The following is a 25,072-nucleotide window of genomic DNA, read 5'->3' as shown; positions in this document are numbered from 1 at the left end:
AGTCAAGTGCTTCCTGCCTTGGGTGAACCAGTGATAAAATACATTTTTGTTATGGCGAGGCTGACCGAGCAGTTAAACTCAGCCATTACACTGTGTGGCGCCTCTCCTTTTATTTATTGATATTGTTTGATATATTTATAAGTTCTGGCTCATGCATTAAACATGTGCTATTAAAGAGCTGTATAAATCTTTGCACTGCAGGAGGAGATGAACAGGTAGAGCAGACATGACGTGAGCTATAGTCTCCAGACAAACCACAGATCACCAGCAGCATGAAGCTTAACATGGTGAAAATAAAGCACACTCTGGATTATTCATACATACTGATGCTGAATGTAAAACAGGGACATTTGTAGCTTGTTCGAGTAGCGCTCTACTTCATTTTTAACTAGATGGTAATTGGAGCTTATTGATAATTAAAGATGATTAGCTTAGTCAGAGTCGTATTTTTGAGTTGTTCATGTTTGAGTAAGTGTATTTTTACCCATTTAAAGCTCATTTATACTGTTTTAAAAAAAAAAAAAAGGTTGCAGAATCACGTCGGAGCCTGTGTGTCCAGAGCCTGAACCTGCAGAAACGCATAGAGGTGTGTGTCATTGTCAGTTTATGGACAGTTCTCATGTGAAAGAACGTCCAGAATTCACTCCCTGAGCTGCAGAGGCTGCACTAGCACTAACACATCATTGGCTGCAGGTGCTGGAGTTTAGGTAGTGACTACAACTGCATGCAAACTATTTTATTATTGGAAAAATAATATAGATTTTAATGATATGAAGAGTGATCAAACTCTAACTTGTTCTAGCTTCAATGGAGTTTTGCTGCCAAATTAAACCAATAATGTGCCTCTAGCTGCTCATCAGTTACTATATGGGTGATCAGTTTGTCTGATTGGCCCAATTTGCCTTTGATCGGATCATCTGGTTTAGTGATAATTCTGATCAGAGAGATGCCTTTTAGGTTTTAACCAACTGGATTTCACCATTGGAACTGGCAACCCAAATGAGAGACTTATGTGAGGCTCATTCTGCTTTCTATTTGGATACTTTGTAGAGAAGTATGGTTTTAACTTTCTATGTCCATGGAGGTGCAGTGTGACATGCCAACTCCACAAAGTTTGAAGTAATGCAAAGGTACCTTATGGAATGTAGTGATCCACGGGTGTCCTGATTCTAACTATATATCGGACAAACACAATATGACTTCTTTATATTAATGTTTAGTCTAGTCTATTTGTCTGTTACTTTCCTTTTTACCAAATGCACTCCAGTTCTTTAGTACCAGTCCAAGTATTTCACCAAATCAAACAGTGATTTGTGAATCTGCAGCTCTTTTATCAGCAGCCTCTCCACAAAAGCGCTTTGTTGGGCTCTGACTATCTCAAATGTGCAGTTATTACGAGCCTGAAAAGACAGCTCCGTCCTGGCTTTGTGTCTAAACGTGGCCCTCTCCTCCGCTTTGTTGTTATTTGTAGTATTTTATCAAAAGGAAATTGTCAGAAAAATGAGGAGAAGTGGGACTGGGCTGGTTTGGAGAGAGGGGCTTTGATGCACCAGCAGGGGTCACTGTTGTGCAGGGAGATCGGGCTGTGCTGGCTCTGTGAGTGCAGATCAATAGGACGAGGTGGCTCTACTGTGGCCTGGTTTAAGAGAGAGAGAGAGAAAGGGAGGAGAGAAAGACAGAGACAGAGAAGGAGAAGAGAGAGAGGGGGGGGTAAAAGAGAGAACTATATACAGAGAATGAGGGGAGAGAGAGCAGAGGAAGGGAAAGAGAAATAGAAAGAGGACAGTAAAGGAGAGAAAGGGAGGAGAGAGTGAGGTGGGTAGAGATACAGAGGAGTGCGAGAAGGTCGAGAGAGAGGGACAAAGAGGAGGGTGAATGAGGGGAGGGGAGAAAGAAAGAGAGGGATAGAGAAAGAAAGGTAGGGTACAGTAGAGCAAGAGATACGGTGGATGAAGTGGAGGGACAGAGGAGGGGAGAGAGAGGAGGAGACGGAGAAGTAGAGAGAGGGAAGACGTAAGGGAGTGGAAGGAAGAGACAGAGAGAGGTGGGAGGTAAAAGAAGAGACAGAGAGCGAGCTAGACGGTAAAGGAGAGTAAGATATGGAGAGAATGAGGGAAGGGAGGAGAGAGGGTTAGAGAGAATGAGTCAGAGACAGAGGAGGAGACAGAGAGCATGTGTATTCTGTGCATTAACATTTAGCACATGCATTTGTAGCTCATCACAAGGCCGGGGTTTAAAGGTGAATGGTTTGTAGCAGAATAAATACAGATTGTTTGACAGTTTGATCATAGCAACAGGACAGGCTGAAAACAGACTTTAAACAGAATTGAAAATCAATCTTTTTTTTTTTTTTTTTACAGGGATTTGACATTTTATAAATGTAAGGCCAATTATAGCTAGTGACAAAAAACAGTAAATAAAATAAAAACGTAAAACAAGTTATTGCTAGTAACTTAGAGTTAAAACTGTGTCTTCAAAATAATAATAATCATGACACACAGATGAGTAACAGATTGGTGTCGTGACCTTGTGCTCATGCCAGACTGGTTCAAAACACTGGTGTCCTCTCTGCACTCGTTACATCGCCCCCTTCAGGCCAGAGAAAAGGGAAGAAGGCATGCATGTGGATGTGTGGGGAGCACAGACTGTACAAAGACGTGGACTAAGTGAGTGTGGTTAACGAGTGGTGGTGAAACAGCTCTGCTGCCACCTGCAGGACAATAATATATTTGAAAATTTTCAATCTGGATTCAGAGCTCACCACAGCACAGAGACTGCACTGCTTAAAGTAACAAATGACTTACTACTAGCTGCTGATAACGGGCTGGCTTCAGTCCTGGTCCTACTGGACCTCAGTGCAGCGTTTGACACCATTGATCACAACATTCTACTGCAGAGGTTAGAATGTGACATTGGAATCAGAGGGACCGCCTTCAAATGGTTTGAATCCTATCTATCAGATAGGTACCAGTTTGTTAGTATAAACTAGAGCACCTCTTCCTGTTCTAAAGTAGCCTGTGGAGTTCCACAAGGATCTGTGCTTGGTCCAATCCTATTTACTCTGTATATGTTGCCATTGGGTAACATTATCAGAAAACATGGCATTAATTTTCACTGCTATGCTGATGACACTCAGCTGTACTTATCAATGAAACCAAATCAGACTGATCAAATAGATAAACTCAGTGCCTGTGTGAAGGACATCAAAACCTGGATGACCTTGAATTACCTGCTCTTAAATCCTGAAAAAACAGAGGTCATTGTCGTTGGTCCCAAAGGTCAAAGATATTCTCTGTCGGACCAGATAATCTCACTCGACAATGTGAGTATAGCTTCTAGCCCTACTGTAAAAAATCTTGGAGTCCTATTTGATCAAAATCTCTCATTCACAGCCCATATGAACCTAGCTTGTAAAACCGCATACTTTCACCTGCGAAATATAACTAAAATTAGAAATATTTTACCTAAAAACGATGCTGAAAAACTCATCCATGCATTTGTTACTTCCAGACTTGATTACTGTAATTCTCTGCTCGCTGCCTGCCCCAAAAGTACTATAAGGAGCCTCCAGTTGGTCCAAAATGCAGCGGCCAGAGTCCTAACAGGAACTAAAAGAAGAGACCACATCAGTCCTGTACTAAAATATCTGCACTGGCTTCCTGTCGAGCTTAGAATCAAATTCAAAGTCCTCCTCCTGACATACAAAACCCTAAACGGTATGGCCCCATCCTATGTGCAAGATGCTATTGTCCCGTACCAGCCAAACAGAGCACTCCGCTCTCAGAATGCAGGACTATTAGTGGTTCCTAGAGTGTCCAAAAGTACAGTGGGAGGGAGAGCATTCAGTTACCAAGCTCCTGTGCTATGGAATCAACTCCCTGCTGATGTTAAACAGGCCCCCACAGTCTCTGTATTTAAGACCAGGCTTAAAACCTTCCTCTTCGGTATAGCTTATGACCAGGTTACATAGTGAGGGAGTTAGGGAGTGACATTAAAACCCGGGATAAGATAGGCTGCAGTAGGAGATAACTAGCTGGGGGAAGTATGGCAACCTGAGCACTATCCTCTGCTTTGTCCTATTTTCTCATCAGCAATGCTATTCACATGTTGTCCCCTGTCCCACTCCCCCTGTGGAGTGTAACTCTTTCAGATGCCCCGATGACAGCCGGACCCTCTCCTTCTCCCCGCCTGGCCCTCCTCCTCGCCTGGCTCTCCTCCTCCTCACCTGGCTCTCCTCCTCCCCGCCTGGCCCTCCTCCTCGCCCGGCTCTCATCCTCCTCATCTGGTCTTCCTCCTCCTCGCCTGGCCGATTTTTCTTGTTTTGTCTGATTTTTCCTGTTGTTTTGTTTTTGTGTGTAGGCAGCACGGTGGCTGAGTGGCAACACTCATGCCTCACAGCAAGAGGGTTTGGTTCGATCTCCGGGTCGCCCAGGCCTTTCTGTGTGGAGTTTTTCATGTTTCTCCCCGTGCCTGGATGGGTTTCCTCCGGGTACTCCGGTTTCCCCCATCAACCAAAACATGAACGCCCTTCGAGACAACTGTTGTTGTGATTTTGGGCGTTACAAAAATAAATGAATTGAATTGAAATGAATTGAAGTGTGACATCACCCACAGCATTCAGCTTCAGTCAAATGAAGCTCATTGAGGCTAGTGGTTATATGGGAGAATTTGGAGCCGAGTTCCATCCATCCATCCATCCATCCATCCATTGTCTTCCGCTTATCCGGGGCCAGGTCGCGGGGGCAGCAGTCTAAGCAGGGACTCCCAGACTTCCCTCACCCCGGACACGTCCTCCAGCTCCTCCGGTGGGACCCCAAGGCGTTCCCAGGCCAGCCGAGAGACATAGTCCCTCCAGCGTGTCCTGGGTCTTCCCCGGGGCCTCCTCCCGGTGGGACATGCCCAGAACACCTCCCTAGGGAGGCGTCCAGGAGGCATCCTGAGCAGATGCCCGAGCCACCTCAGCTGGTTCCTCTCAACGTGTAGGAGCAGCGGCTCTACTCCGAGCTCCTCCCATGTGACCGAGCTCCTCACCCTATCCCTAAGGGCCCGGCCACTCTGCGGAGGAAGCCCATTTCAGCCGCTTGTATCCACGATCTTGTCCTTTCGGTCATTACCCAGAGCTCATGACCATAGGTGAGGGTAGGAACATAAATTGACCGGTAAATCGAGAGCTTCGCCTTCCGGCTCAGCTCCTTCTTTACCACAACGGACCGATACAGCGACCGCATCACTGCAGACGCTGCACCGATCCGCCTGTCAATCTCCCGCTCCATCCTTCGCTCACTCGTGAACAAGACCCCGAGATACTTGAACTCCTCCACTTGGGGCAGAGACTCACCACCCACCCGGAGAGAGCAAACCACCTTTTTCCGGTCGAGAACAATGGCCTCGGATTTGGAGGAGCTGATTCTCATCCCAGCCGCTTCACACTCGGCTGCAAACCGCCCCAGTGCCTGCTGCAGGTCCTGGCTCGAAGAAGTCATCAGGACAACATCATCTGCAAACAGCAGAGATGAAATCCTGTGGTTCCCAAACCAGGCCATCTTTGAAATTCCAACTGCGAGTATCATAGCCACCAAAGAGCCAATTCTGACAGCACCAGTTACATAGAGAGAGGAACAGTTTTACAATAGAAAGTGAACTGGAGCCAGAGTTGATGGGGGCTGAATTGACCCCCATGCTCACTTCCTATTTGGCCCGTGATGGCTAGCAGATTAGCTATGGTTGGGTGCTATATTTGCATACCAGACCAGACTGTACTAGACAACAGTCAGAATATTAGCTATTCTTTATAGTTGTGTTGACTGTAGAGCCACTGGGAGCGTAGTACATTCAGATTTGAAATGTGAAATATGGAAAATATACAAATGGTGCAGCGTCAGCAGCATGTGTATTATTCCTTGTTTCATGTTGTACAATATCACCCAAAGCACAATCCTCCTTTGTAAACAACAACTGTAACTGACGACTTCAACCCCTTCAGAGCGCTCTCACACAATCAGTGCATTTACTACTGCACATCGCATCAGATTGGTGAAGTTGTAGTGAACTGTTTTATATCAGTTTTTGTGTGGGACCATTGGTGATGTAGGCTTATGGTGCTGAGCATTGGACAAAACTTCCAGCTAACAGTAGGAAAGTTTCAAGTAGGAACAAGGAGAGATCACTAGATTACTCAAACATGCATGGATGACATCTAAAACCCTCATCATGCAACTTTTCTGGTGGAAGGTCCATCACTTCCTAGTCTCCCATTGTAATTGTGTTGCTTTGCCTCAGTATGGTATTACACATATCTATGTATCTTGTACGTATTACTTGTGCTTTTATGTCTCAAATACCCTGAAAAAAACATTCTTACAGTGAAATGGATCACCTCTCTACAGATCTGACTTGTAACTTGGCCTGATGGTGTCACCTGAAACCATAACATCTCCATGGAGAGAAACAGGTGTTGGACTCTCCATTTGAAAAGTTACATAGTACACCTTTAAGAAGCTGTAGTGTAGTAGTATGTAACATATGACACCGTTGATAGCACAGATTGCAGCTTCAGTGACACTTTCTGGCCACAGGGGGCGGTAAAGCAAGGCGACCAAGAGGTACTTCATGCACATCTATCGTAGAAAAAAAAAAAAATAAATAAGCAACACATTTTGACATATAGGGTCCTGTTGAGGTGTTTCATTTTCAAGAAAAAGGTGAGAGTGACTAACTAAAAAAAAAACTGGCTAGCTCGCTTGTGTAATGTTAAATCAGGTCACCTGTTTTAGCTCCAGCTGAGTCAGTTCTTTACAGTCTGATTGTGTTTAAACAAAACTCAGATAAAAGTCTAACTTAGTAACAGAGCTTCAGACAGAGCAGTGCCTCCGGTTAGCTTTCCAGGGAATGTTGCGTCAGTCATACACATTTAAAATAGTGCTTTAAAAATACACTTGCAAATGGACTGATTGAAAGTCTTAACACATTGCTTTCAACTCCATTTATGGAAGTGCGTTTATAGCTATAGAAATTCATTCAAACATCTAAAATGGCTGAGTTAAGTGCACATTATAATACATATGGCTGCCTTTCCTTTAGCGGGGTCCCATCTGTTCCCACTCGCCCGCAGCCTCCCCCTCCTCTTGTTCCGCCTGCTGTTTGATATGCGTAATTACACTTTTAATAATCTTTGTGGTACAGGTGATGTTTGCCTGGGCTTTTCAAAGATTTGTACAGCGCACTCGCTTGTAATGACGTTTATTAATTTGATTTCAGCCGCGGTGCATATGGGATATTATGAGGAACGCTCAGACTATTTTAAACAGGCCGGTCCACTTTCTGGCAGCTAATCATAAAGTTAAGGTTGGCACGCCTTTTAATATGCACATTTTTCAATCATTAGCAAATTACGGACTCAGAAAGCTAATTGTAAACAAATAAAGATGCTAAATGGAGCTAGCAGTTAACCATAAATCACTGTGCAGAGCTATAAACTGTCGGTGTCTGGCCCAAAACGGATGTAGTTCATATGGCCTAATTGCATCTGAAAATATGAAACATTATGAATAATCTTTAATTATTCATTGCGTTGCTCTGGGAGGCACTGGCCATTTTTCACAACCAACTTTCATTTTGTTTGACAGGAAGTATTCGGGGAAAGTGGCAAGCAAAGTCCAATGCAGACGTTTATGAACTTCTAATAACTGAAACCAGATTTAGTCCGTTCTGAATTCGTCAATTAGGAGCTCGAGGATTGCAAGTCCGAGATGTACACAAGACAATATTTGAAGTGGGTTTTTCCTTATAGCCCAGTGTTTCTCAAACTGTGGTATGGGTACGTCTGCAAGCAGTGCTGGATGAAGTCCTCAGTTTTGTTACATAAGTAAAAGCACAGATACAGAGGTAAAAACTTGAGTTAAAGTAAAAGTATCACATGAAAAAATTTACTTACATGAAAGTATTTAAGTACCCTTTACTTTAAGAGTAAAAAATAAAAGTAGTTGTTCATTTTAAACTGAATGGGAGGGATTTTCAAACTATGTGTGTGTTTGTGTCTGTTCTGTTATGTTGTTATATGTGCAGGTTTGAAATAAATACAGTAATTAAATGTAAATGTAGTGATATTGATTAAAAATCATATTTAAATATATATATATATATATATATATATATATATATATATATATATATATATATATATATATATATATATATATATATATATATATATATATATATATATATATATATATATATATATATATATGTCACAGTAACAATACAAATCAATTTCTTTATTTTTCTTATGAATTTTTTGTATTTAAGCTTGAATTCAAAAACTTTAGTCAGGATGTTTCCATGAACATGGTAAAAATAACCCCTCAAATCTTATGAAAAGTACTTTTTACTTTTAAGCCCAGTTCTGTAGTACTGTACTGTAAAATGTACTGAAGTAAAGTACAGATACATAAACGCTTTACTTTAAGTACAGTGCTTTAATACTTGTACTTTGTCTGTGAGTAAGTGATCTCCTTAAAAGTACAGTATGTAACTATCTGGAGGTGGCACGTCATGAATCCATGGAAATAGAAAGTTAAAACCATACTACGGAACATTCTTCATGGAGATGGATATGTTTTATGCCATAGACTGCAAGACTGGAAGACTGCAGCCAAATTAACAACATTTCCATGGAAGCAAGCAGGACGAGGCTTTCCTCTTGTACAAATAAATGAAATTTGTGGACATGCCTATGTCCATGACAAGTCTATGTGCATTTTCAGTGCAATAAACACAAACAATCAGTCTTTAAGTTGGTATGTTTAAATATTAACTCAGTTTACACTGAATTCAGTCCATATTTCTGCCCTTCTTTGGGATAGTCTTTGTTTGAAACTAACAAGTGTGCAGATGCATCTCAGCCCTGCTTTAGAGCCTAGTTTAGACCTAAAATAGTCCTGCTTTAGACCTAGTTTAGACCTTAAATAGTTCTGCTTTAGACCTAAAATAGTCCTGCTTTAGACCTAGTTTAGACCTAAAATAGTCCCGCTTTAGACCTAGTTTAGACCTAAAATAGTTCTGCTTTAGACCTAAAATAGTTCTGCTTTAGACCTAGTTTAGACCTAAAATAGTCCCGCTTTAGACCTAAAATAGTCCTGCTTTAGACCTAGTTTAGACCTAAAATAGTTCTGCTTTAGGCCTAAAATAGTCCTGCTTTAGACCTAGTTTAGACCTAAAATAGTTCTGCTTTAGACCTAAAATAGTCCTGCTTTAGACCTGGATTAAACCTGGTGGTACTTATTGACCTTATTCAGCCCTGCCCACTTTTGCCGTAAATGCTTTCTTTGTGGTGGCACTGGAGAATTTGAGAAATGTTTCACCACTAAAATTTGATATAAAGCAGGTTCATTTTTGTTAAATGTATGTTCACATCAAGTCAAGTCAATACTGCAGAGATTCTGTGAAGGCTTTAAAACTGCTCTGTAGAATAAGGGGAACATTTCCAAATATTTCCTTTCGCTACTTTAAACACAACCATTAGCCCTCAAATAATTAGTTTTCCACACTGTTGTAAGTCATATATGAAAGACAAGGGGCTCATTTGTAGTAGTTGTTGAGTTGACATGAAGGCATTCTGTGTCCAGTTCTCTTTCTTACAGCGTAAATATTCATTCACGTTCTTGTTCATAGTGTACAAATATAAAAAATGCAACATCTCCCTTTTATTTTGAATGAGTTTGACCCATTTACAAAAAGGTCCTCCCCCTCCCCTGTATCAACACACTGTTGATACAGGGGAGGGGGAGGACACTGCTCTGTATCTGTAGCTCACATTAAGACTTTCTGTACATCATGACAAAGACACGCACCCTGCTCAGATATACAGCTCAAACAGACACGCGCACTTCATTTGTGCTCGGTCGCGTTTGTTTCGGGCACTGAGGCTTTGAGCGATGGTGTTGGCAGCACTCAGAAACACAGTGAAGGCGATTGAAAGCTACAGTAAGTCCTATGGGAACCATGAAAAATGCAAAGTGTAGAATACTTAACCAAATGAACACGAGGATTATCTGAGGTGATCTGAGTACGCCCAATCACTATGGAGACTCAATTGCTATGGAGACAGAGCCAAGTCAGGTTAGAAAAAGGTGATTTGTTGAGGAGGTAAAAATAAGTGTAAAGATGTGATATTGATTGAGAGAAAAAGCAGCTCAAGTGTTTGTCCACTGATCTGGTTGGCGGTTTGAATCTCGCTCTGGACAAAAACATCATTAGTAGAGCAGTCACATCCACAGACCCACAGGTTGACACGCAAATGAATACATTTATGGTGTCCTTGGGCAAGACACTTAACCCTCTCGCCCCAGTGTCTGTGTACACTGGTGTGTGAATCCCCCAAGGCATTTGACTAAAATTTGTCCAGCCCCAGTACATATATTTATTTATTTTATTTATTTATCTTTATTTATACAGGGAGACCCAATGAGAGCACTTGGGCTCTCTTTTTCATGGGTGCCCTGTTTAAAATACAACACAAACCGAAAAAACAATCAAAACAAATAAAAAACATCAATAACAAGTGCAGGTGTGTGTATAAAATATTGTGTTATTACAAAGAGTTTTATTCTCATCGTGAAGTGTGTGTTATCATACTAGTTGTTGTTAGCAGTACATGATGCCAAAACTCTAAACTAGTCTCTGAGAGTTGTGAAAAGTGCTTAAACTTATTGCGGTGAATACAATGTTCCCTTACTATATCTTTCACGGTCTCGCTGTTTTGCAGATTTTTTTTGTGTGAAATTTTGCATGTTTTTTTTTTACAGTGTATGAGCGTGCAGTGTGTTCTGCATCCTGTTTGGATAAGAGACTGTAGACCATTGTCAATCAGTCTCCTCTGTGGCGTGTCTCGTGTACAGTACAGAATGAGTTCAGCCGAATTTGATCGAATGTTTGATCGACACTACAGCGAAGCAGCACCAGGACGAAGAGGCATGGTCAGAGGAACTGTGAAATATGAATCACAATTAATTAAACAAGAGATAACTGTGAAAAAATGTTAATGTCTGTCTGATTAAAGTGCATAAAGTGTGTGGTGAGGAGTTTTACAGCCTTAAAACATATATAATAATTGTAAAAAATAAAGCTGACTGCTTCAGTTTAAAATAAACTAGTTCCATTTTTCACATTTTTAAGACAGTAAAAACCAGGCACAGGTAAAACCCAAGCTGATCATTGACAATTAGAAATGACTGAATCTCATAATCAAAATGAAAAGAACTGTCCAGCTCTAGTTACATTATAACAGCAAAAGGTTTCTAAAAATCTCCAGTGGTACTTTTTGTGAGCTGAGAAGCTGTTTCACGTTTCATTCAAACAGCTTTGTCAGTCCAGAGTGACAGAACTGACAAAGCATTTTGATGGAAGGTGAAACATCTCCTGCTTTAAGACTTATGAGATATTTTTTTGAACAAAAATAACAACTTTTTTCCTCTGTCCAAGATTCCTCCACTCCAGCTGCCCACTCCCCAGGACCGCTGGAGTTAAAGGCCCTGTACCCAATTTATTTGAGCAAAATGGGTCGAATTGTCTTCGCAGCTCTTGAGCTCATAATAATTCTGCTGTGTACTGTCTGCATCTAATTCTTAAGTGTTTTTTTTTTTTTCTCCAATAATTAGGAAGTGCACTGTTAGCATGCTAGATGTTGTTAGCTTCATCGTGACTGAATGTATAAGGTAAGCGAGGAATAACTTTGGCAAACGTGTTTTCAAATGTCTTACCATTTAACATTTAAAGACTTGCACTATGTAACATTTGTATGCACCCTTTCTCCATTGAGATAATAATTCTTTGTCTGGCATTATTATCCATCTTGCATCCAACAGCTGTAGACTTTAGTGATTGCTCAAAAACACATGCATTTTGATTGTAAGTGAGGTCACCTTGTCACAGATCTGACCTGTTACTTGTTCTGGAGCCATCACCTGTTTGAGATAGACAAGTTTAATGTCATAACATGGAACATTGTAGGCAACGCTCTAACATCTCCATGGTGACAAGAAGAAAAGTCACATAGTGCACCTTTAAGTATTTGTGTTCATCCTCTATCGTAGTTATTATTTGGATCCACTATAACTTTGTGTGTAGAGAAACTGGACAAAATAGTTCTGTACCAAATTCCGATGAATGTAATCTGTAAAAGTTGTGTTGTGTTTGGATGGATATTGCAGGACTAGTAGCGCTGTGGCATGTGGGCTACGTCCCAGTGAATGGTCAGGCCCAGAGGAGGAGGGAGGAGCTGAACTCAAAGGAGCCAGTGATCAAAGGAGCGTTTCATGTGGGAATTCTGATACGGCCGAGATGCACGGAGCAGTGACAGAGAGATATGCTAACTAGAGGATAGCGGAGTTCTTATGGAGCGAAGCTAACAGCTAAACAACAACAGGAAGACAAAGAGGAGGAATCAAGTCAGGGCGAGTCTGATGTCAAAACTGTTACAAAACAATACATAAAACTCTATGGACTTGGATTTACACTAATGAATCATGCATTCTGCAGTATTTAGAGTGGAACAAAACAAAATTAGTACAAAATCCACCTTTTGTACTAATCTGTATATGGTGTTTTAATAACACTGGCTACATGGTCATAATAATTTATGAATTTGGTAATTTTAGTGCAAACTAGGTAAATTTGCCTGTTTGTAGTCACATCTAAATCTAAGTGTGTCCTGCCTTCAGGGGCCACTGCTATTTTAAGTACTATGTGACATCACATGGGACTATCCTGATTAGAGTCATATGAGTCACACTGTTCCTCATATGTCCAGACCCCCCCCCCCCTTTAAACCTCCAGACTCCGCCCCTCCTGCCCCCTCCCTCTCCTCTTTACACTTCCAGAACCCGCCCCACCTGCCCCCTCCCTCTCCTCTTTAGATTTCCAGACTCCGCCCCCCCTGCCTCTCCCTCTCCTCTTTACCTCCAGACTCCGCCCCTCCTCCTTCTCCCCTTTAGATCTCCAAACTCTACCCCTTCTGCTCCCTCACTCTCCCTTTAGACCTCCAGACCCAGTTTAGCATGTCTATTTGAAATATGGCTGCTGGAGGTTTTGGTGTTTAGTTCCACTTTAAAGGGGACATATTATGTAAACTTTACTTTTATGAACCTTTAATCATATTATAACAGTGTCCCCTCATCATGATTTCACTCATAGCTGCATTTAGATTGGTTCATGCATGTTTGCGTAATCTTGTAGTGTCCTGCATCGGAGGGCTGAGGGATCAGAAAATCTCAGTTTTCACCTACCCTCTATCCTTATAATTTTTCTGAAGACATACTTGATTATTTAAAACACAGAGATGCCCTTTTTGGATTACCAACTACTGAGATTAGAAGGTTGCAGATTAGCCGCTATAACTGCTAGCCTCGATTGGCTTCATTTGGCAGCAGCTGAAATCTATGGACAATGTCTATGGACACCTCACAGCATCAGATAGATTTATGCCACCTTGACTCCATTATGTTTTATATTTCATATTTTGTATATGGCAACAAACATCTAAAGCATTTATTCAATCACAGGCTTTACTGGTGAAAAATGCATTGATTACATACATTACATAATGTGAGAGGGTTTTTCTCTCCAGAACTGACCTGTAACCTTGTCTTCATGGAGATGTTAATGCCATGCTATAAAACATAGACCAATCAATAATATTTACATAGAGATAGGCTAATAGTAGACCAGACCACAAGAAAAGTTACATGTTGAACTTTTAAATGTAAGAAAATGAAGAGAGAAAAACGAGTGCAAAAGTGAGTGTATAATTGTGTGCTGATCCCATGGTAACCCAAATATTACCCTCGTCCTGCAGGGCAAAAACAACTGTCTGATTAATCAAAGCCACTTCCAGGATTAATTAGGTCATTTTTAAATATATCCCTCTGCTCTTTAGATATCAGATAACACGTTAAACACCAGGCTAACGCTACATGCTACACGCATTTGATTACATAGGGACAGAAGAGAGAGAGAATCGCTGTGTTTGATTGGCCGTTTGTCACTATTGACCTCCAGCTGAAATGCGCACAGGTCATCCGCACTTAACCTCATTGGATTTAATTGTTCCCAGGTGAAATCAGGCACATTTCTGGTCCCAGCGGGCTCTCGTAGTCTGATCATAGAGGTGACTTCCTGCTTTTATGGAGGCGATTCTGGCAACGTTGGGGCAGAAATCGATGCAGAGGTTAAAATTTCCCCTAAAGAAGAAGCATTTGTCCTCATCAGTTGTGTAAATAGAACTGTGTCTGGGAAATCTGTGCATTATTTATCTTTGGGACTTTGAAAAATGGAGACTTGGGAACAGGAATGTCTCCAGGCACTAAATATGGAGTTTGATTGTGTTCTCACTGTATTGACACAGCCAAGAAACGCATGTAGCCAACTATATTTACCCCAGACCTAATGTTATTATAATACTTGGCATGGAGTTGAAAAGCTTAAAGTTTATATTTTAGTTTCTTTCAAATATAAATACCAACATTACGAGCCACATGTTCATTAAAGTGCCTTTTTTAGTCACAAAATGTGTCTTACCTCACTCCAGATGTATTGTATAAGCAGGTCTTGGGGTCGAAAGAAGTCCACTGTGAACTGTTTGCATTTAATCATAAAAGTTTTGCTGTTTGATAATCAGGACATTCAAGGTTAGCATGCTAGTTGTCTTTAGCCAGACATGAGCGTCCAGGCTGGCTAATTTAAATTTTGTATTTAAAGGACTGCCAGGTGATTGAAAAGAGGCCAATCATGTATATTAATATTTAAAGTCAGTGATCATACATTTATTTTTTACATAGAATCTTTTGGACAATTTTTCAGAGTGGAGACATCAGTTTTGCAATTTAACTCCAAACACAGGGACACCATGCAAAACACTGAGTATCAAACCTTGTACCCCCTGACCGTGGGGAGATTACCAAACAACTACACCACAGTTTTACTCCTTGTTTTAGCTTCTTGAACCATGCCTCATTTTCCTATATTATTCCATAGCCTACAGTGTGTTATTATTTAGGTGTGGCCGTGTGTAATTAATGGCTGCTGCTGTGAACGCAATTAATAATTTCCACAGAAAGCAAAAACAATTCCTGTTCCCATAACGAGCCGGGGCGTGTGGTATTCATCAGCCTTATGAATGTGCTGTGTTTCTTTCTAAATGTGAGCGATTTAGCACACAGTTTAGCAGCTCCTCCTCATGATGTTATCAAATGTAACTGTCTGCACATGCACACACAGGCCATTAGGGGTCAGGCTACATGTTTTGTGAGGATTCTCACAATGGGAGGTTATAGAAAAATGGCTGAAACTGGAAGTGACCATTTGAATTTTCAAACTTATTATTAGGCCCGAGCCCGGGACAATGTCCCAGCGAGGGATTCATTAAAACCGCGTCCGAAACACGGAAAATGGCAAAAATCAAGTAGTAAACACACCATGACATGGAAGTGAGTGGCATCAAAAAATTAGAACTCAACGGGCTCTAATTGTCACAAAAGACCCCGAGAAAAAATGACAAAAGACGACTCGCTAGCGCCACCTCAAACTTTGACTTTCATGAGGCCAATGGGAGCCCGACTCTGAAAAAAGTCAATGTAAAAATCTGAAACTCACATCAAAAAATAGAACATGTCAGGACATGACAAAAATGATATTGTGGCCCCGCCCTAAAATGTACAGAAAGTCGGCCATATTGGATCAAACTCGGGAATGACAAAAGTGCACACCCTCGCATTCAGGACATTTCCTCGCACAGTTTTCATCACAAACACTTCAAATTTGGCCAAATTCCACTAAACCCATGTGTGATTAAAGATTATCAATTACATTTTGAATATGACTTTGGGTGTGGTTTTCAACAAATTTTGGAATATTTCAAAAAAATATTTGTCTTTCACACATTTTTTGTTGGGAAAACGCTAATACAGCGTTTATGCACATTTGTGAGCTGAATGCAATGATATGCAAATCAAGGCACTCTCTCACAAAATGGCTCTCTAGCGCCCTCTTCAAATTTCATTTTCAAAAATTCATAGGAGACAATCAATTTGTCGTGGACTTGTCAAAAAAATTCACAGGGGCCTTATTTGTGATGGGGCACAATGTGAGAAAGTCACATGACTATCTGTTATGGTTTAGGAGAAAAATAATGGGTGGAAAATGTGTTTCCATTATTATTATTATTATTATTATTATTATTATTATTATTATTATTATTATTATTATTATTATTATTACACTGGTCAACACTAAATTTATTGTCTAATATTGGATCATTTTGATGTGCTGAATCCAAAAATCACATTGGTTTTGCTCAATCAGGTCAACGTTCTGAACTAAGCTACATATTTGTTTTTGGACGATTTTGTTTACATGTATAACTATTTTCACGTCATATGATGCAAAATTCTGTTATATTTCTTGCTATAAACAAATTCTGAAGATTTTGCATGTGCCAACTTATGACTAATTGTTTTTTTTTTATATATATATATATATTACAAGTGAATGAAATGGCTTCAACTAGAAAATCTTGCAAAAATAAGCCTGACATATTCTGCTACATCTGCGGTGAATACACCAATGTTCCTAACAGGAATCAAGGCACAAGTTTCATAAAGCGTGCTTACCACGCTTATTTTGGTATTAAACTTGGTGACCAAGATGAAGCTTGGGCGCCACACATGGCATGCAAGTCATGCACCGAGTATCTGCGTCAGTGGACTAAAGGCAAGAAGAGTTGTCTGAAGTTTGGAATTCCCATGGTTTGGAGGGAGCCGACATCAATAGCTACTTCTGGGCTATTGATGTGACTGGGATCAACAGAAAGAACCGAAGCAGCCTCAAGTATCCTGACCGTGAATCAGCACGTCGTCCTGTAGCTCACTGTGATGAAATTCCAGTACCTGTCTTTGTAGAAGTTCCTGACATCAGTGACAAAGATTCCTCCAGTGTGGTTTTAATGATGATGCTCCACATCCTTTTTCCCAAAAGGAGCTAAATGTTCAGGTTTCCTGAGAATCTGGGATCACTGAGTGATGAGCAGGTGGAGAGATTCCATCAGGACATAAAAGAGATGGAGACCAGGTATCAGGGACGCTGGGATGCAGTCATGATGGCTGATTACTGTTGGACTCTGAAGAGAGACATCCCTGCTGCTGAGCATTCAAGGGGTTCATAGAAACAGAAGTTCATGTCCTGAATTTTGCACAATGATAACGTAACGTTCCAATTTACATGTACTTACCTTTATCAATTAACATAACGTAACATTTAATGAATACATTCTGTTAGAAAACTATTTTTTATCTCCTAAAACATTTTTTGGATGAGAAATATTAAAGAAAATCAACTGATAATGTCACAAAATTGTAATCAATTTACTCAGAAGATCAGATTTTTCAAAATCAAATGAGCATAAAAACCTGACCTGACTGAGAAAAATGGATATCATTTTTGGATTCAGCGGTGCTAAATGGTCCTAATTCAGTTGAAAAAACACAGACAACTTTCAAAAATGTTTTTTTTTTTTTGTAACCCAGTGTTATTATTTTGGTGGCCACATTGAAGCCACTTTTGACCCCCTGAACGTTAACAAAAAGTCTATTTTATTGGACCCAAAATTCAAGGTTGGTGAAAAATTAATTTTTTTGATGGTCAAAAAAATGTATTCAAAATGACTCAATAGCGCCACCTCAAAATTTGAAATACATTACGTCAGTGAGAGACCTTTTTCATCGTAGACAAATGAAATTCGGTACAAACATAGAACATGTCAAGTCAAGTAAAAAATTATATTATGACCCCACCCTAAACCCTACAGGAAGTCGGCCATTGTGGGCGGAACCTCATTTTTTCAAAATTTTAACTCTCACATTTGGATTTTTTAAGCCATGGATTTTCATTCAAGAAACTTGCAAATTGGTCAAAATAAACTAGACCCATGTGGGAATATAGGGAGCTGCCTTGGATTTTTCTACATCATAAAATGTGGGTGTGGCCAGCAATCAAAGAAAAAAACTATATTTTGAAGTGTTAAAGTGCGCATAACTCACACATGCAGTGTCCTATTTCCCGGAATTAATATACATTTTGTGTAAAATCTTTATCTGCGCGAAATGACATACAATTTACATATGTCAGATTTTTTTTTGCTCCACAGCGCCCCCTTGAACTTTTGAATTGGACCAAAAAAATTACTTTGACATAAACATTTGAAATTCGGCATGGACATTTGGCTTGGCAAACTGAACAATAAGAACATACCTCTATCTGCAACTATGTTACCATGGTAACATAATAAATGTGTCATTGAAATTAATGCGGTTCAGATTACTGGACCTTGTTGTAGAGTAAAAAGATGCTCTACACTAACTACTCCAACTATGGCCTAAAATTCAAGATTGGCAAAAAATGTTGTATTTTCATGTGCAAAAAAATTAATGTTTCAAAATGACTCAATATTGCCACCTCAAAAATTAAAATACTTTACGGCAATGGGAGACCTTTTTCATCGTAGACAAATGCAATTTGGTACAAACATAGAACATGTCAAGACAAGTAAAAAATTATATTATGACCCCACCCTAAACCCTACAGGAAGTCGGCCACTGTGGGTGGAACCCCATTTTTTTCAAAATTTTACTTCTCACAATTGGATTTTTTATGCCGTGGATTTTCAATCAAGAAACTTGCAAAATGGTCACAACTAACTAGACCCATGTGGGGTCATAGGCTACTCTCTTGGATTTTTTTAAGTTATAAAATGTGGGTGTGGCCAGTGTGCAAAAAAAAAAGAAGACGTTTTTGGAAGTTTTAAATGGCCCGTAACTCAAACATGCAGTGTCCTATTTTCCGGTATTAATATACATTTTGTTCAAAATCTTATTTTGAGTGCATAGATATGCAATTTACATATGTCCAACATTACATTGCTCCACAGCGCCCCCTTGAAATTTTAAATGGAACGCAAAAAAATGTACTTTGTCACAAACATTTGAAATTTGGCGTGGACATCTCTATTCCTATACTGAACAAAAAAGTCAATGACACCATACCTCTATTTTCAAAGGTGTTGCCATGGCAACGTCTGACATTTCTCATTGAAATACATGGGTTTTGGTTAACTAGGATGAAAAATAATTACTGTGTCATAGACCATTGAAATTTAGTACACATATTCCTCTCCTCATACTGAACAAAAAAGCCAATGAAGACATACCTCTATTTTCAACCGTGCAGGCGTGACAATGTCATAAATGGTCTCTTTGGAATGAATGGATTAGTATTACTGAGACGCTGATTTTGGGGGGAGGGGCGATGTAAGCAAGAACGAAAGGCAGGATCTCCGTGGTGGTGTGTACCCCGCAAGGGGTGGTGAGAGCCTTTATCACTCCTTGCAGTTTTTATTATTATTATTATTATTATTATTATTATTATTATTATTATTATTATTATTATTATTATTTATTTATTTATTTTTTATTGTTAATATAATTCCAGGCATCGTTCAGATGAGTTGTCATTTACATTGGCTGCTGTACAGTTAATCACATAATATAATGCATACCAGGGTGTCTAAAGAAATTTATTCATCACAGCAACTGACTGACTATGAGCAGCACTATTTTCCAAATATTGTATGAGTGTGGAGATGTGCTTGTAAAGCAGTTTTTAAGACAAAAGTGCTTGTTTATGGTAACCATTTAATTTGAAATACATTATTTTTTGTTGTAAAATCCAAAAGTTGAGTTCCCCGTTTTTGTAAGGGATTACTACAGATTTTCCACAGGAATTAAAAAAGAATTTGATCAATAGATTTGGCCATTTTACCGCCCAGTGCAAGGGATGAGGAGGCATAGGCTGGAAATCCCTTCAGCTTTTGAGAGTTGGACACGGCCTTTTTAAGAAAGGACTCTTTGCAACCAAAGATTAAACCTATTTTGGGCTTTTTTGCATTCGGGGTTCACAGTGAAGACCACATCTCTCTGCTGGTTTTGCTATACTCTAATATTGTAGTTCTTTTTTGACACTGCTGTCTCCTGTAGATGTAATATCAGCATTCTAATGCAAATAACTCACATTTGTTGGGGTTTAAATACAGACCTGAAGATTTAGAGAATATTTCCATGTGTTGTTAACAGGTGCTTTCAAAAACAGAGCAGTGTCATCTGCTAACTGTCTTACAATAATCTTGCTTCCAGCCACAGAGATGCCCTCCAAGTTACTTGATTTTATATAATGATAAAACATTTGGATCACAATTAAAAACAGATAAAGGGACACGGGGCAGCCTTGTCTGACCCCTCTCTTCAGAGCTAATCTTTGTGTAGTACTGTTATTAACTTTGACTGAACTATTGGCTCCATTAAACGATGTTTTGATTACATTACAGAAGTATGGCCCCAAGCCAAACCTTTCAAGACATGACAAAAGAAATGGATGCCCGACAGTGTCGAAGGCTTTGCAAAAATAATAAAAATTATGAAACTGTCTTCTAGGATAAGATCTGAGTAGAGATCAAACACCAACTTGATGTTATTGAAGATGCCTCTTGCTCTTGAGTTTCTTCTATAATAGAGTCAAGGGCATTTTAAATCTTTTGGCAGAAATTAGAGCAAGTACTTCATAGTCATTATCCAATAGTTTAATTGGCCTCCAATTATTGATTAATACTATATCTGTTTTTAATTTTGGAATTTATACTCACAGGAAGGGTGGCATTTTCACTGCATAGCATTGTGTTGAGTTAGTGCTTTTGAGATCCACATGCTATAACTGTAATGCTTTGCCCATTTCTGCTCTATATGTAGTTCAGAAACTATGAATTGTCTTGAATTGTCTTGATGTTTTAGAGATACCCAAAACATTTCTTTCTTTCCCAACTTCCATTATCCTGATTCAAAATTTTGTCCAAACCTTTTCCACCCAGATTCTTATGTCCTGGTTCGGCCTTCGTCAGACTAATGTGTCCAGTCAGCTGTTGTTAGCATAGCCCTCCCTGTGCTAGCTCTGTGATTCATAATGTTATAATGTTTTATGGATAAACTTTTCCGACCGTACACTTTCTGCCGGCTCTGACAAACTCCATAAATCAGGAGAGGATTAATAATCCAGTAGTGATGGTGTGATACTCCTCCAGAATGGACCATATAAAACTGCCTTACAACGCAAGGTTCTTTTTAGTGCTTGTGTTGACTTTTGCATTGATATCATATACTTTAGTGTGAATTTACTATGGAGTGTTGGTGGTGGTTTGAAGGGCTGATGGTGCTGATTGGCAGCCTTGCTTCTGTCAGTTTGTCCCAGGGAATCTGTGGCAACAATAGTAGCAGTCACCACCTTTGTAAAGCGTCTTTGAGCTTCTTTTTGAAAATTGCTCCACCAAAAACAGTGTGCCTTTAATTGTGTGAAATTACTTAAATTTAATATTGCGTTGTTGGGTCAAATCTATTGTTTTTCCCATTGACAGTGACATATCTATTGGTGGCATATACTCTACATCTGTATCCTCGCCTCTCAAACAGCAGACCTCGCTCGCTGTTACAATCTTGATGAAAACATTTTTACAACCAAACATCAAATCCTGCCCCGATCTGGTGAAAGATTTTACGAGACTTCTGTCAGAATAAAAGCGTTCAAGGCGAAACACATCCTCCCCACTGAGCACATAAATCTGGACTTTTATTGTAATGCACCAGGGAGAGCGAGAAGCAACCGGAGCGGAGGGCACGGATCGCACTTTAACTCTGTGAATCACTCATGTTTACTGTGCCCCTCTCTGACAATGCACTGTGATATACCACTGTTTTTCTTACACCTTACATTTGTAGTATTGTTAAAGGGGCTGTACCAAATTGTTTTCATAAGCTAATAAAGTCAAATTTGGTTTGCCATAATAAATGTTCAAGCATTTTTGTCCTGCATGAACCAAGGTGCACTGTTAGCATGTTAGTTGTTAGAATTAATGTGCTGGCAAAACTCTGCCTCTAAAAAGCATGAACAAAAAATAGTAATACAATTACCCTGCCTGGCCAAAAAAAAAGTCCCCACTGGGTTTGCCTCAGTTGGTCAGGTCTAGGTTCAGCATCAGTCTGTGCTCAAAGAATGAGGTCAGCTGTCACATGAATATACTGAATGACCAGGTTATTTCATCAATGGATTTTTTCTTCCCTGATGGCTCAAATTGTGAAAGAGTGGATTAGCCACCACAGAGTCCAAACCTTAACCCCATTGAGAATCTTTGGGATGTGCTGGAGAAGGTTTTGTGCAGCGGTCAGACTCTAACATCATCAATGCAAGATCTTGGTGAAAAATGAATGCAGCACTGGATGGGAATAAATCTTGTGACATTGCAGAAGTTTATTGAAACAATGCCACAGTGAATGTGTGTAATCAAAGCTAAAGGCGGAACAACAAAATATTAGAGTGTGTGACCTTTTTTTTTGGTGTTGACTTTGTTTTTTTCCTGGGCCAGGCAGTGTATTTGAATAATTAGGATTAGGACTGTGTTAAGAAAGTGAGGAATAACTTTAGACCTTAAGCATTTAAAATGAACTAGTTCTGTTTTTCATGTTTTTAGGACTTTAATGTTATAATACATGTTTGTACTCAAAGTTAAATGTGTTCTCTCTTTCTAAACTAAACTAGGGTATGTCCCTTGGTGTTGTCATGTTTTGGTTCGTTTGAGCACTTCACCTTTTGGCTCCACCCAAGCTGCAGCTGCAGGAGCCGGGCCATATGGATTCTTGTGAGTTTGTGAACTATGTGGAGAATTCATCTTAGTGTCCAGATTATTTCAGTCCAAGTACATGTGGTGAAATGACACTCCCAGCTCCTCTTTCTTGCTTGCTTTCTTTCTTTTCTTTTCTTTCTTTCTTACTTTCTTTGTGAGGGACCATGTACAAATTCACTAATCTTACACAAGAAAAGATGATTTGTACCAGATTTAGCTACTGCTACTTTCCATCTGCAAACCCTGGACATTGGTAGAGCGGTGTCCTTGGGCAAGACGCTTAACGCCCCTCACCCCAGTGTCTTTGTACACTGGTGTATGAATGTGTGTGTGTGTGTGTGTGTGTGAATGGATGAGTGGTTCGTTGGTGTAAAGTGCTTTGAGTGCCTTGAAAATGTAAAAGCACTGTATAGAAATGTGACCATTGACTATTTACCATTTACCATTTAATTCTTAAAAAAACATATCAAATCTACGCCAAAAAGACCTTTGTTAACCTAAAATATATTGAGTGCATTTGTTTTTGCTTTCTCCTACACCAAAATAATCCCTCATATTACTTTCCAAGTTTGCGTTTCTAAAAGTAGATTTGTCCATTCAGCGAGTGCAGTGTCAGCAAAGCCCCAGCACAGCCCCAGCACAGCCCCAGCACAGCCCCAGCACAGCCCCAGCACAGCCCCAGCACAGCCCCAGCACAGCCCCAGCACAGCCCCAGCACAGCCCCAGCACAGCCCCAGCACAGCCCCAGCACAGCTCCAGCACAGCCCCAGCACAGCCCCAGCACAGCCCTGCTCTGTGAGGGCCAAATGACCGGAGTTAGTTTACGAAGGGGGAATGACAATAGGGAAACAAAATGGACTCCTCCGTGATGGTGCAAATCCCTAATCCTTGGCTGGTTTAGATGAGAAATATCATACAAGAGGAGAGGGCAAAACTCTCCACTCAGTTTGGGAGTGTCACACACACACACACACCCCTTCATACATACACCAGTGTACACACTGGGGGAGAAGAGGGTTAAGGGTCTTGCCCAAGGACACAGAGCAAACATTCATCAGTGGGAGGTGGAATTGCACCACCAACCTGTGGTTCAGTGGATCTGATCACTCAACCAATGATGTTTATGTCAAGAGCGGGATTTGAGCTCCCAGATCAGTGAACAAACACTGTACACTGTTGCCTATTGTACTATTTTCAGTATTTTTATGCATTTTCTGTTCACATTTCTGCCTCTGAAACCTCATTTGAGATTAAAAAGAAAATCGAATATAAATGTGTTAAATTAGACCTGCGTGTTGACTTTGACTGTTCAGCTGTAATCGCACCACCAACCTGTGGATCTGACCACTCTCCATATGATGTTTCTGTCGAGATTTGGGATTTGAACCGCCAAGCTTTGTATCAGTGGAGAAACACTCTACCAACTGATCCACTATTGCCCCTTTAATGTCAGAGCATATTTGACAGGACTCTGATGTATTCAGTGGAGAGAACAGAATTGTGCTTTGGTCTTTAGCAGCTCTGGGTCTGTACAGCTCTGCTCCTTCTCCCCTGAGCGACCATCATGTTATTATCCCAAATGCACTTCTCATTATGTCCCTCACAAAAGCAGTATTTCTAACTCCGTCACAGCACAAAAGGTGACGCTCCATTCAGGGTAAAATCCAGGCTGAGGCGGCTTTCACACACACCTGCAGCACATAGACAAACGCATTTCATATTTACTATACATACTTCCCATGCTTTACAATAGGCAGCAGCACTGTAACATAATAATGGTTTGACACTGGCAAAGAGGACATATTGACAACACAAAATGCAAGTGTTAGACAGGAGGTTGAGGAGCACAGGCAGTCACCATTGTACAGATGCATTTGAAAGCAGAAAAAAGGCCATATCTGACACATCTCTGTACACGTTAGGAGCATTCAGAGCAGGTACAGAATGCTTTCAGAGCGTGTCAGTGAATTAACATCAGGGACAATGGTGGAAATAAAAGATTGTTGCTGTGTACCTGTGCGCTCACCTCAGATAACCTGTTTTTTTTTTTTTGTTGCTTTTTTTTCATTGCAAAGTGAAATGGATTTGTATTATGACTCATTGAAGACATGAATGCACGTTCATACTCCGTAGCATTGGTATGTTAAGTTTTATAAATGCAACGTATGAAATAGATTTGAGAATATTATGCATGACTTGGATAATCAAAACTTTTTATATAACACAAAATGGACTCTTGTGAGTTTTAAACCATGTTATAATTATGTTAACCCTCAAACACAGACCTGGAGTTGTGTTTAGTTT

The sequence above is a fragment of the Periophthalmus magnuspinnatus genome, chromosome 20, assembly GCF_009829125.3.
Source record: "Periophthalmus magnuspinnatus isolate fPerMag1 chromosome 20, fPerMag1.2.pri, whole genome shotgun sequence".
Classification (NCBI taxonomy): Eukaryota; Metazoa; Chordata; class Actinopteri; order Gobiiformes; family Gobiidae; genus Periophthalmus; species Periophthalmus magnuspinnatus.
Note: the sequence above shows the minus strand (reverse complement) of the source record.